We start from the raw sequence: 12,386 nt of genomic DNA, 5'->3' as shown, positions 1-12,386 counted from the left end.
TATCGTAATCAGACCTTGAAGAACAAATCATTCCTGGCTCCTACCAATGGTATGTGTCCTGTGGAGGGATCCAAGAACCAACATTTGATCTGCCCAAGAGGACCAGGATCTTTCTGTTGGGCATACACTCTGCACATGTGAAACTTTACACTTGGACCCTGTCTTTCAAAACGTATTTCTTTCCTGACTGTAGCTACATCATGCTCTGTGTGATTTGTTGCCATGGGCTCTGGGCTCCAACCTCTCACACACACACCACAAAGTTTCCCTCAAGGAGGGAGTGTGTGACTGTGATAAAGAAAGGAAAAAAACCTCCCATTTCCCAGTTTGATGAAGACCTCTTTGTTTATACTACTCTCTCTTCCTCTACCTTTCTCTGCTCCCTTGGAGTTGTGGCAGAGTGCCAAATGAAATAAGGACTGGGTAAATACGGACTAGTTAGGATTCTTTGGATTAGAAGTGACAGAAGAAAACTTCACACCTGCTCAAACCAAAAAAAAAAAAAATGTGGGAGTGTTATCATAATGATACGGAGGTGATCACACACCCCGAGGACAGGAATGTGACCAGGCTTCAGGAATACAAGAACGAGAATGCAAAGGGGGCAAGAATTTCTCCACCTCTCCTCCAGACTCTTCGGCCTCTTCCTCCGTAACATGGTGTTACTTTCTTTTTTTTTTGCGGCACGGGGGCCTCTCACTGCTGTGGCCTCTCCCGCTGCGGAGCACAGGCTCCGGAGGCGCAGGCTCAGCGGCCATAGCTCACGGGCCCAGCCGCTCCGCGGCATGTGGGATCTTCCCGGACCGGGGCATGAACCCGTGTCCCCTGCATCGGCAGGCGGACCCCCAACCACTGCGCCACCAAGGAAGCCCCTGGTGTTACTTTCTTTAACCGAGTGAATATACTATGGACACCCGTTGCTCCCGGGTTCAACTCTTATAAAGTTCCAGCCCCTCCGAGAGACAGACTCTTCCTCACAATCCCACAGAAGGGGTTCTGATTGGCCCTACTGCACACCCTTGGCCTAATCAGTGGTGTCTGGGGAGGGTGAGTCATCTCCCCTAGAGCTGCTGGGAGCCCACCATTCAGAAGGGCCAAGCGAGTGGTGACGTGCTGGACAGACACAAGATAAGCAATAACCCGGTGTCTGAACCAAGAAAACTAACCAGGAAGTAGAGTCAGGGTGACAGGAAAGAGAAACCGACTATTTTATCCTAAAAATATATATATATTTGTGACAGACAAGGCTTAAATAACTGTAAATCACATAGAATCCAGCATAGTAGAAAGATTAAATGTGTAACCTGGGTGACCTGTGAGGAAGCATTTCTCATCTCTTCTCAGAAATCCCCAGGAAAATGATCCCCCTGAATTGCAGTTGACATAGGGTGAGGCTTCGTAAACTCTGACAGTTTTCTTTTTAAACTTTGTGGGAGAGTTGGGGTCAGTGGGGGGAAGGAGGATGAGGGCACAGGGGGACAGCTTTAGAAGAAAGCGTTTGACTGAGCTGTAACAGAGCTCCACTCTGCTGTGCTCCGGAAACCAAAGGAACGGGACCTTCTCGTCCAGGCTGTGGGAAAACCCGCGTCCTCAGCAGTCAGCTCCACCTCAGTCTGCTTCTTTGGCTGTGATCCCTTCAGCCTAAAGCAAAGAACAGTTTGAAACCAGGCTCTGGGTAGAGACAGCTCTCACCACTTAACCTCTCCCAGACCCAGAATCCAGCCCACTGGGTGTCCTAAGTTCCTACATGTCTGTTAAATGTCACTGTGGCAACAGCATCTCCCAGACATAAGCGGGATGTTGAGAAAATGAAGTGTCTTTGCAAAGGGTAAGGATGCGCAATGTACCACACAAGGCTGTCACCTTACATTCACATTCCCTAAGGGACCCTCCCAGACTTAAACCCAAAGGCCAGAACCCAGTTGTGAACAAGGGCAGGGCCTTGTGGGTAGAATTTTTTTTAAGGTATGAATGGACTTAGAATGTCTCTGGGGACTAGCATGAAATCTAACAATGTACACTTACTGTGTATTAAAGAGCGTCCATCCTAGAAGGCCCAAATCTAAATCATAGCGATGAATGCAAAGGCAGCAGCCAGCCAACAGTGTTAAGAGCTTAGCTGTGAGCAGGCTGCCGGATTGCCCACGTCAGCTGCAACCCACTCCCAGGACTCAGAAACCCGATGTGTCACCTTCCTCCCATCTGTCCCAGCAGAACACCCATTCTCCACGAGAAAGATACAGGTCTCAACAGATTCTTGCCCTCTCTGCTTCTCTTCTCCCCTCCTAGAACCTCCAGTTGCACAGCAAGTATTATTTGAGACACTGGGAGAGGAAAAAAGAGGAATCAACAGGACCAGGGCAAACATGAACCCATTTAAAATAAAGGAATGATGTTGCTGACTTTTAATTCCCAAAGCAAAAGCCTACAAATGACATTACTACTCAACTTGGTGATGATAAATATGCTTTAGAGTTTATAAATTCCCTGTGAAAGAATATGAACTTCATGGGCTCACTTGACTTCTTGCCGAAGAGTTTTCCCAAGACCCTAGGACCATTTATCTCCAAAGGGGGTACTGGTGGCAGGGCCTTGTTACAAACCTACAGTATTTTAGCTTCTGTCACTCTTGCCCTTCTGGGGACTATCAGTGTTCCTGAAATCCAGATGAGCTCTCCTTCCATCCGTCAGTCAGTCTTTCATTATTTTATCGAACACTGTTTCCCTCCACATTTACTATGTACCAGGCATTGTACTAGATGCTGGAGATGAAACAAGAAATAAGATATCAAAACTGCTCTTAAGGGGGGGTTCAGTGGGTGGAGGAAAACCCGTGATAGAAACAATATGCAATATTCCTGCTTGGAACCCCCTAGAAACTTGGCAATCCTGCCTGAAAGTCCTAACCCTATTTGAAAAGCATGTGGCACATTTTCCGCCTGCTGTCCACCGTCAAATTGCTTCAGTGCTATGAAAGATGACATTTTGGAAGTACCAAATATCAAGATAAAGTACCACCCGACATTTGAAGAAAATCTAGTGGAAAAAAAGTAAATAAATTACAATCTTTAGAAAGAAGGGCCAGGCTACAGAGGCACCCAAAAATGAAACAAAATGTTTTCAAATGAAATGTGTAAGGTAGAAAAGTAAGTTTCAGCAATTTCGCATGTGCCTAAGAGGCTGAATGCTAGGACTAGGGTGGAGCTGAGTACAGTCAAACATGTAGACCTAAACCATAAATTGGATCCTGCTATGCCCTTACTTAAAAACCTCCCTTGGGGCTTCCCTGGTGGCGCAGTGGTTGAGAGTCCGCCTGCCGATGCAGGGGACACGGGTTCGTGCCCCGGTCCGGGAGGATCCCACATGCCGCGGAGCAGCTGGGCCCGTGAGCCATGGCCGCTGAGCCTGCGCGTCCTGAGCCTGTGCTCCACAACGGGAGAGGCCACAACAGTGAGAGGCCCGTGTACCACACACACACACACACACACACACACACACACAAAAACCTCCCTTGGGTGGTGGTAGTCATTTTGCAGTATATAAATGTATGAAATCAACATGTTGAACACCTTAAAATTACATAATGTTTTATGTCAATTACATTTTAATGAATCTGGAGAAAGAAAATAGAGACGTCCCTTGGTGACTTGTTGCCCTCTTAACAAAATCTAAGTGCACATTTTCACACAAATAGTTCGTTCATTCGTTCATTTGTCCATTCATTCAGCAGAACCTACAACATGCTTTAACGTTCTAGGCCGTGGGAACGCAAGGCCATGATCACTGCACTAAAGAATCTCAGTCCGGGGCTTCCCTGGTGACGCAGCGGTTGAGAGTCCGCCTGCCGATGCAGGGGACACGGGTTCGTGCCCCAGCCGGGGAAGATCCCACATGTCGAGGAGCAGCTGGGCCCATGAGCCATGGCCGCTGAGCCTGTGCGTCCAGAGCTTGTGCTCCGCAGCGAGAGGCCACAGCAGTGAGAGGCCCGCGTACTGCAAAAAAAAAAAAAAAATCCACCTGCCAATGCAGGGGACATGGGTTTGAGTCCTGGTCCGGGAAGATCCCACATGCTGCAGAGCAACTAAGCCCATGCACCACAGCTACTGAGCCTGCGCTCTAGAGCCCGTGAACCACAACTACTGAGCCCGTGTGCCACAACTACTGAAGACTGCATGCCTAGAGCCCGTGCTCCACAAAAAAAGAAGCCACTGCAATGAGAAGCCCGTGCGCCGCAATGCAGCCAAAAATAAAATATAAATAAATAAATAAATTTATTTTTTTAAAAATATTCTAAGTGCCAGATTTGGTGCTAAATCATTGAAAAGACACGGCTCTCCCTCAGATAGCATACATTCCAATGGGAAAGACAGACAATAAATAGAAAATGAGTTTAAGAGATCATAAAAGTTGCAACACATGCTGGGGTGAAAACACAGAGTGATGCGATAGGCAGCTGCTCTTTTCTGGGGCAGTGATACTTTGGCAGAGATCTGAAGGGAGACTGAAAAATTGTACTTCTAGAACTAATGTTTCATTTGAGTTTCTACATGGATTAAATTAATAATTATTGTATAAAAGGGGAAAGAATGCACTTTGGAGCTAGACACACAGAATCTGTGTTTAACTGCTTTGGGTGAGTCACTTCTCATTTCTGCGCATCTGCTTCCTCCTCTGCAATTTAGCCATAATAATACCATCTAACTGAGCCATTAATGGCAGTAAAGGAGGAAAATACAATAATGGGCCAGACACATTTCTATATTAAGTCATTTGTATCTCCCAGCAAACCTAGAATATAGGTACCATTATTATCCCCATTTTACAGATGAGGAAACTGAGCATCCATAAGGTAGAAGTGGGGTTTAAATGAGGGCAGTGTGACTGCAAATTCCATGTTTTTTAAATACTGTGTTATGCTGCCCCCCGATATTAGTACCTAGAAGTCAGGGTTAGTTAGTCCTCTTCCCTTCACTTTGGATAAATACAGATTTAGAAAACAGAAATCCTTTCACAAGTTTATCCTATGAAAGTAATGAATGAGCACAAAGAGTTAGCTAAAGAATGCTCATCACCAGTTAAAGAATGTTTATTTTTTCAAAATTATTTTAATGTTAATGGCCAACAAATGTATGTTATAGCTATAAAATAATGGTTGTAAACTAATACTGACATGGAGAAATATTCGTTATATATTAACTGAAAAGCGAGTTTCACTTGTCCAATGTGATCAATTTCTGTAATATATGTATGTCCAGGAAAAAAAAAAGACCAGAGAATACTTTTCTTTGTGCTTTTTTATATTTTTCAAAATTTTAATAATGAGCATGTTCTTTCAGTAGAAGAGAAACCATAGAATGGGAGTTATCCAAACACTACTCCTTTTTAAACAGCCTATCATCTTTGTGTATTCATATAATATTTTTCCTTGTGGAATAATACTTCTTTTAACAAAGATAAAGCATTCCAACCATACATTGCATTCTTGGAAGTTTAAAGACCAGGGGTGGACAAATAGAGACTCAGCTCCGACATTGGCACTATCTCCCAGTTTGCCTGTGATAGGACACCTCCTTCCAGAAGTTCCTCTCTCCAAGTTCATTACTTTCGTCACAAAGAATCTTCACCCACCTCTTCAGGCAACAAAGCGGGCAGGAGGAGTGTGCAGTTCCCTGGTGGAGAGGAGACTCATCTTGTTCCTGCTACTTGAAACCATTAAAACACTGATCTTTAATGTGGAACAGCGCTGCAGAATGGGTTGTTGGAATGAGACATTTTAAGGTAATGGCCATTATGCCACGATAAGGAAATCGGACCTCATTTTATCTGAATTTAACTGGAAACCGCATCAGCATTCTTCTGACTACAACGACAAATGATACCTTTATGGTTGGAAAGCCCTATATCATACTAACCTATAAAACAGATGAATCAGAGGAAGCATATCTGCATCACAAAACAAGATGCTTTGCTTCACAGAAGATTCACCTCAGGGCTTTTTTAATATCTGGATCCCCTTAGACAGCTGTTTATTTGTTTACAGGTTACTAACTATTTGGCTGAAAGATGAGAAGAGGCCAGGGTGGGCCAAAGAGCCAGTGCCACCATGAACTAGAGATCAATTAAACCTAGAAACAGAGCTTTCTGGTGGAGAATCCAACCCCTTTTTTTCTGCCCCATGTCTGGGAAGGAACTGTTAGGGAGCCGAGAAAAAGAGGCAGACTAGCAAGGAAGCACGTGGTTTTTGTGTACTTCTGAGAAAGCTGCCTTGGGTTCACACATGGCAGGGGAGGAGGGGCAGGGGAGGGGCTCCCACAGACCTCAGTGGGAGGCCTGGCCCTTAGACTGTACTTGGTGGCTGGGGCTTTGTTTTCACAGGACTGTGACGGGAGAAACTGTGACTTACAGATCTCTGTCAAGGCCCGGCTCTGCTGCTGCAGCTTCGGGACAAGGGCTCTTGTTTTGCTTCCAGAACACTCCCTAAGACAAGTCTTAAGCCAGAGAAGGGTCCCAAGGAAGCCCTGCCCTGGGAGCTCTTTAACCTACTGCAATTTACAGATCTGATTTTTGGAGAAATCTGTACCTCCATTAACTAGATGGACCCAAAGACCACTGAAAACAAAAATGAGATATAGACCCATTTCACCTCCTCTCATTTCCTCAACGCCAGTTCTTCTCAACAAGGTCCAGGCCTGGGTCACTCCACCTCTTATGCCCCCTGGAAAGCAGGCTGGTTTGAGGTTTAACTGTTCAAATGTTGCTTTTTGTTTCACTTAATGAAAATTTTAATTTTTCTGGCAATTACTGATCTGGTGTCAGTCCTTCATTCTACAGGCAATGATTTATGGCCAGATTACGTAATGTGCGTTGACCCAAGGTTTTTAATACCCCTTTACCGCATTTAATTCCCTACTAGTCTGAGAATCAGAGCTGACAGGATTCACTTTCTGACAACTATAGCATCTCTTCAGTGGCACACAACCCCTTCTGAGTTTAACTTGTACCTGGACTATTTGGTACTAGCTCCAAATCCAAGGTACCTATTTGGCCAACAGAAGAGAAGGACCCTTTTTATGCTGGTCACATGGCACCACTTTCACATTCCGGGAGTGGCCCCTAAAAGCAGTTGAACCTGTTGACCAATTACTGCCTAGGAGAATAGCTACATAGTAATTATGTCAAACCAAACTCTTGTCAGTTGCACTGTCATATGTAAATGGATAACACTAAACAATTTTAGCCAAAAGATTTCCCCATTCAGTTATACAGCGCTTCATCTGGGGAACGAATTATCTTAGAATCAAATCAGGTTGCAGTCCTTTTCAAAATTAAACATAACTCAGGAGCTAAGGCTCCTCGAGGGCAGAAATAAGTGAGGTTTGGGGTAAATTTTTCCCTCAAAATACCCAGGTCGGAGTCTGTTCTTCTTGATTTTTTTAATGGGACAGAATTTGGGGAATTCAACAAAGTATTTCTTTAAATTCTGAAACAGATGAAGAGCTCAGAAAGGAGGAACTCCTCTACGTTGTCCATAGATATTACTGAGTTTATTTTCAATGATTTTACTCAAGAGCATTTGCTGTGTAGGCATCCTTTTGACAAATTTCTTTAAGAGCTTAAAATTCTCCTCCCTCAAAAAAAAAAGTGCCTTTCTTTTGTGATAAACCTTGATCCTTGAGAACTTTGTAAATTGTCCTATTTCCTGCCTTATCTGGGCAGCTAGAGAGTATAGTGCCTGCCTAGTGAGAGGAAGCCTGGGTGGCTAGGAGAAGGGGTGAGATGGAGGCTTTTTATTGTATGTATGTTTTAACTTTCAAATTTTGAAACTTATGCAGGTATCTTATATCTAAAAAATTAATAAACTTTAAATAAGATGGCATGATGATGGCAACTCAGAAGGCCGTTCTTTATTCTAATATTATTCCCTTCCCTGGTTGTGGTGAGAATCAGTAGGCTGTTTTACTTTGCTTTGTTTATTTTATAATAACCTTTTTAAGTTTAAGATTTTGACTCTTATTGAATCAGTCCCTTTTATTCTAATCTGCCTCACATTCTTATTGGAATTAGACTAGATATAAATACACAAATACAGACAGACAGAAACACGTCACACACACACACAAGTTACACACTCCAATCTTAATGCTGAAAGATCCCTGGAAGTCTCGTCTTCTAATTCCCTCGCCTGATGAATGAGGGAACCTGAGCAGAGGGGATTCCCACCCTCCCCTGTTAAGGGGGGCCCTGGACCCAGAAACCAGGTCTCACAATTTCAATTCCATTGCCCTTTCCATTAACTTTTTGTTGTTGCTTTAATTTTTATTAATTTATTTATTATTTTTAAAATTAATTTTTATTTGAGTATAGTTGCTTTACAGTGTTGTGTTAGTTTTTGCTGTACAGCAAAGAGAATCAGCTATATGTACACGTATATCCCCTCTTTTTTGGATTTCCTTCCCGTTTAGGTCACCACAGAGCATTGAGTAGAGTTCCCTGTGCTATACAGTAGGTTCTCATTAGTTATCTATTTTATACATAGTAGTGTATATGTCAATCCCAATCTTCCAGTTCGTCCCACACCCCCTTCCCCCTTGGTATCCATACGTTTGTTCTCTACGTCTGTGCCTCTATTTCTGCTTTGCAAATAAGATCATCTATAGCATTTTTCTAGATTCCACATATATGCGTTAATATACGATATTTGTTTTTCTCTTTCTGACTTACTTCACCCTGTATGACAGTCTTTACATTTTAAGTCCATGAAAAACATGATTTGCTTTATAAAATTACTATTGTATACCACTGGGAAAAACTTAAAAATTGCAAAAGAAAAAGGTATCTCCAAGAACTAATTTTCATCTTTATAGGAAAATAAAATGAGCCCGGGTCTATTTTTTCTTTAGCAGAGCTATTTATATTTAGCAACGTGTATTACTTTGAGGAAAAGGACATTAGTATTGTAGGTTTCTGCTCTGCTGGTTCTTTCCTCCCCATCACCTTGAGCTAAAATATAAACTCCTTAGCACAGCATCCAATGTCCTTTAGATTTCTTCTTTCCTGCCTTGGCTTTCAAGTCCCCTCCACACAACTCCCCACTTTCTACCACCCCAAAACATTTCTGGGTTCCTAAGCCTTCCGGGTTTTCCTGCAGCTGCCCATGCTACCCCCTCCGCCAGGGACATCTCTCTTCCAGCGAAACCTGACCCGATAACTCTTCCATGAAGACTCAATGTCACTTCCTCGAAAATGCTCGCCTGGCCTCATAGACGTCATTAGCTGTCCCTTCCTTTGTGCTCCCACTTCGGAGATGCCTCTTTCAGCATTTATCTCACTGCTGGGTGAATAATGGTGACATTCATCTCCCTAATAAACCCAGGCGCTCCAGAGCAGGGCAGAGGTTTTTCATAACTGTCTCCCCACCATCTACTCCGCATTGTGTTCAGCGTATAGTAGGTGATCAACAAATATTCTCAGAAGGAAAGAAGGAAGAGAGGGAGGAAAGGAGGCCATTATTTGGGATGCAAACAGAAAAAAGCCCTCCTATATATTTGCCTTTGGATTGTGGTCAAAGAAAAGAATGTTTCCCCTGCGGCCAGTGCCCAGAAATAGCTGCTTAAAAAGAAACTTTACAGAAAACCAGGCAGCCTAGGCCTCGGGTAAGAAAGCCAGCAGGCACACTTTTGGCTGCCAAGTTCTCTTCTTTCTCTTTAGGCTCATGCCTGGGAGCTACTGCTTAGTGGAACATTCTCTTTGCCCCATATCAAGGCAGAGAAGCATTCCCGATAGCCCTGGGTCCTGAGTGACGTGCAGAACACCCTGTGCTCTACTTACAAAACAGCCATCACACTCAAAGCTAAGAACGATGCCTTAGCATCCCAGGATGTGTGCCATGAATTCGTTTTACCACCAGCCCCTAATCTCTTGAACTTTACTTAATGAAACCAGTTTCTCCAACTGGGAAGGAACAAAAGGAAATCATAGATGTCTGACAGCTGAGTTCTAATCTCCTCTTGGTGGTGTGCTTATGAGCACAGTTTTTCTCTTCTCAGTTTTCTCTTCTATAAAATGAGTCTCCCACAACTCTTCTATGATTTTGTGTTCAGAGTACATTGAGGATGTGGAAATACTCAGTTAATCAATATGAGTCATCAACCAGCATGTATTGCTTTCCGACAGTGTGAAGACACAGTTCCACGTGCATAGGTATATGGGAGGGATAGAAAGAAATCTTGGAAATGACCCCTGTCTTCCAACAGCTAACAGTCTAATCGGCAGAGCTTTAAAGCACACAAACCATGCCAAATAATATGAAAGCAGACGTGCAGGACTTCCCTGGTGGCGCAGTGGTTAAGAATCCTCCTGCCAATTTAGGGGACATAGGTTCAAGCCCTGGTCCAGGAAGGTTCCACATGCCACGGAGCAGCTAAGCCCATGCACCACAACTACTGAAGCCCGTGTGCCTAGAGCCCGTGCTCTGCAACAAGAGAAGCCACCGCAATGGGAAGCCCGTGTGCCACAACGAAGAGTAGCCCCCGCCGCAACTAGAGAAAGCCTGTGTGCAGCAACGAAGACGCAACACAGCCAAAAATAAAATTAATTAATTTTTTAAAAAATGTATGCTTTAAAAAAAAAAAGAAAGAAAGCAGATATGCAAAGTGCCAGATGAGAGGGAGAGATGGTAAAAACTTTGCCACCACATAGCTGCTGTGTCAGCAAACCTCATTCATAAACAGAATAGAGAGAGAATGCACCACTTAAATACTAAAAATAACACACCTAGCATCCCATCCTTATGATGCCCATAAATCAGTGAATAAGCTAAGGTTTTTGTTTAAACATTTTAAATCAATTTCAGCATCAAATCCTAAAAGTGAGAAGAAAACTTCATCCTCCAGTATTAATCCTCAAGAATCCAATAAAAATGATGTCGATAAGAGTAACAATAACAACTTGCCCAGAGCCGAGTCCATTGATAGGCATTTGCACTATAAATGGAATGGCTTAGATCTGTTTCCAAGGACTTTGCTCCCATGGAGAGCACTTCCCTGACGGAGGCATCCACCTCAATCGGGGGGAAAAATAGTATCAGTATATACCCGCGGGGTTGTGACAAGAGCTCCATTTCCTTTGGCTGTGTTTTGAGAGTTCCCTCTCCTTTCTCTTCCTTTTCCTCCTTACTACTGTCACCCACACACCTTTGCTGATTCTTGCAGAGAGAATCACTGTGCAGAGACATCAACTTCCCACTGTATTCACATTTCTCCTAGGCCCTGCTGACAGGACTGCCTGCCTGTTTTAACCTATTTAATGAGAGAGTAAGAGAATTATAGCTGCTTCCAGGCAAACTCCAATTTCAGACTAGAAGAGATTTCATATAACTTGCAAACATAGAAGTTCAAGTGCCACGCAGAAGCATGGGCTGGGATCTCACCATCTCGAGTCATTCATTTGGGAAAATTCATTGATTTCATTTTCAGCTCCTGTGTGGGGTTTGAGGTGGGTTTTTTGTGTTTTTTTTTTTTTTCCTTTTTCTCATATTGACTTATTCTGCTTTGGGGGCTGGAATAGTACTTTTTAGCAAGAATGGGTTGTAACTCTGAAACTCTATAAAGAGGATTAAGTGTGTTGATTTGCTTGGCACCCTAATTTCCTCTGTTCCTCTATTAAGCTCCTTAAACTTCATCATTTCACCATATAGAACGCTAAATTAAAAGAGAAATACCCTGTCAGATAACTAATTCTGAAAATTAAAATATTACCATTTGATTATGGTTTCAGTCTCTCATTTGCCTTTTATCCTAATGGAGTTAGTAAACTCATTTCCTTTGTACATTTCTCTCAACCACATCACAAGTGACAGGTCATTTTGCTAATGCTTTAGGACAGTAATGGAGAGTCACGTGGTCAACACACTAACATAAAAGGCTAATTTCCAGGCCCATCAGTGGCTCTCACTCACCAGAAAACCACATCCTGGTGGAGGGTGCCAGTCTGGGAGCCCGATCTCAGGGGATCAGAAATGCTGCCCTCATCCTCTTTCTACCCTGTGGCTTGTATCTGAATTTTCAGAGTTGGTAAGCAAAGCCAACAGTTCCTGTTTTTGCTCATGAAATGGCATGCAGTCAGCACCCCACAATTTCGCCCTTCCCATCTTAAACTCCAGAAGAAAATGGATGTAAGTCCAGCAATCTCTATTTGAAGGTTGCTCCTTTTTGACACTTATAGCCCATAACCACACTACTGAGCATGTTATTTTTTTTTTTTTTTTTATGCTTGCTTGAGCTTTGTTTTATTTTATTTTTTTTTGCAGTACACGTGCCTCTCACTGTTGTGGCCTCTCCTGCTGCAGAGCACAGGCTCCGGACGCGCAGGCTCAATGGCCATGGCTC

The sequence above is a fragment of the Delphinapterus leucas genome, chromosome 11 (genome assembly GCF_059928025.1).
Source record: "Delphinapterus leucas isolate spDelLeu-1000000601 "Yukka" chromosome 11, BTC_Dleu_Yukka2, whole genome shotgun sequence".
NCBI classification, from domain to species: Eukaryota; Metazoa; Chordata; class Mammalia; order Artiodactyla; family Monodontidae; genus Delphinapterus; species Delphinapterus leucas.
The sequence above is the reverse complement of the archived record's forward strand: the minus strand, read 5'-3'. Positions refer to the sequence as shown.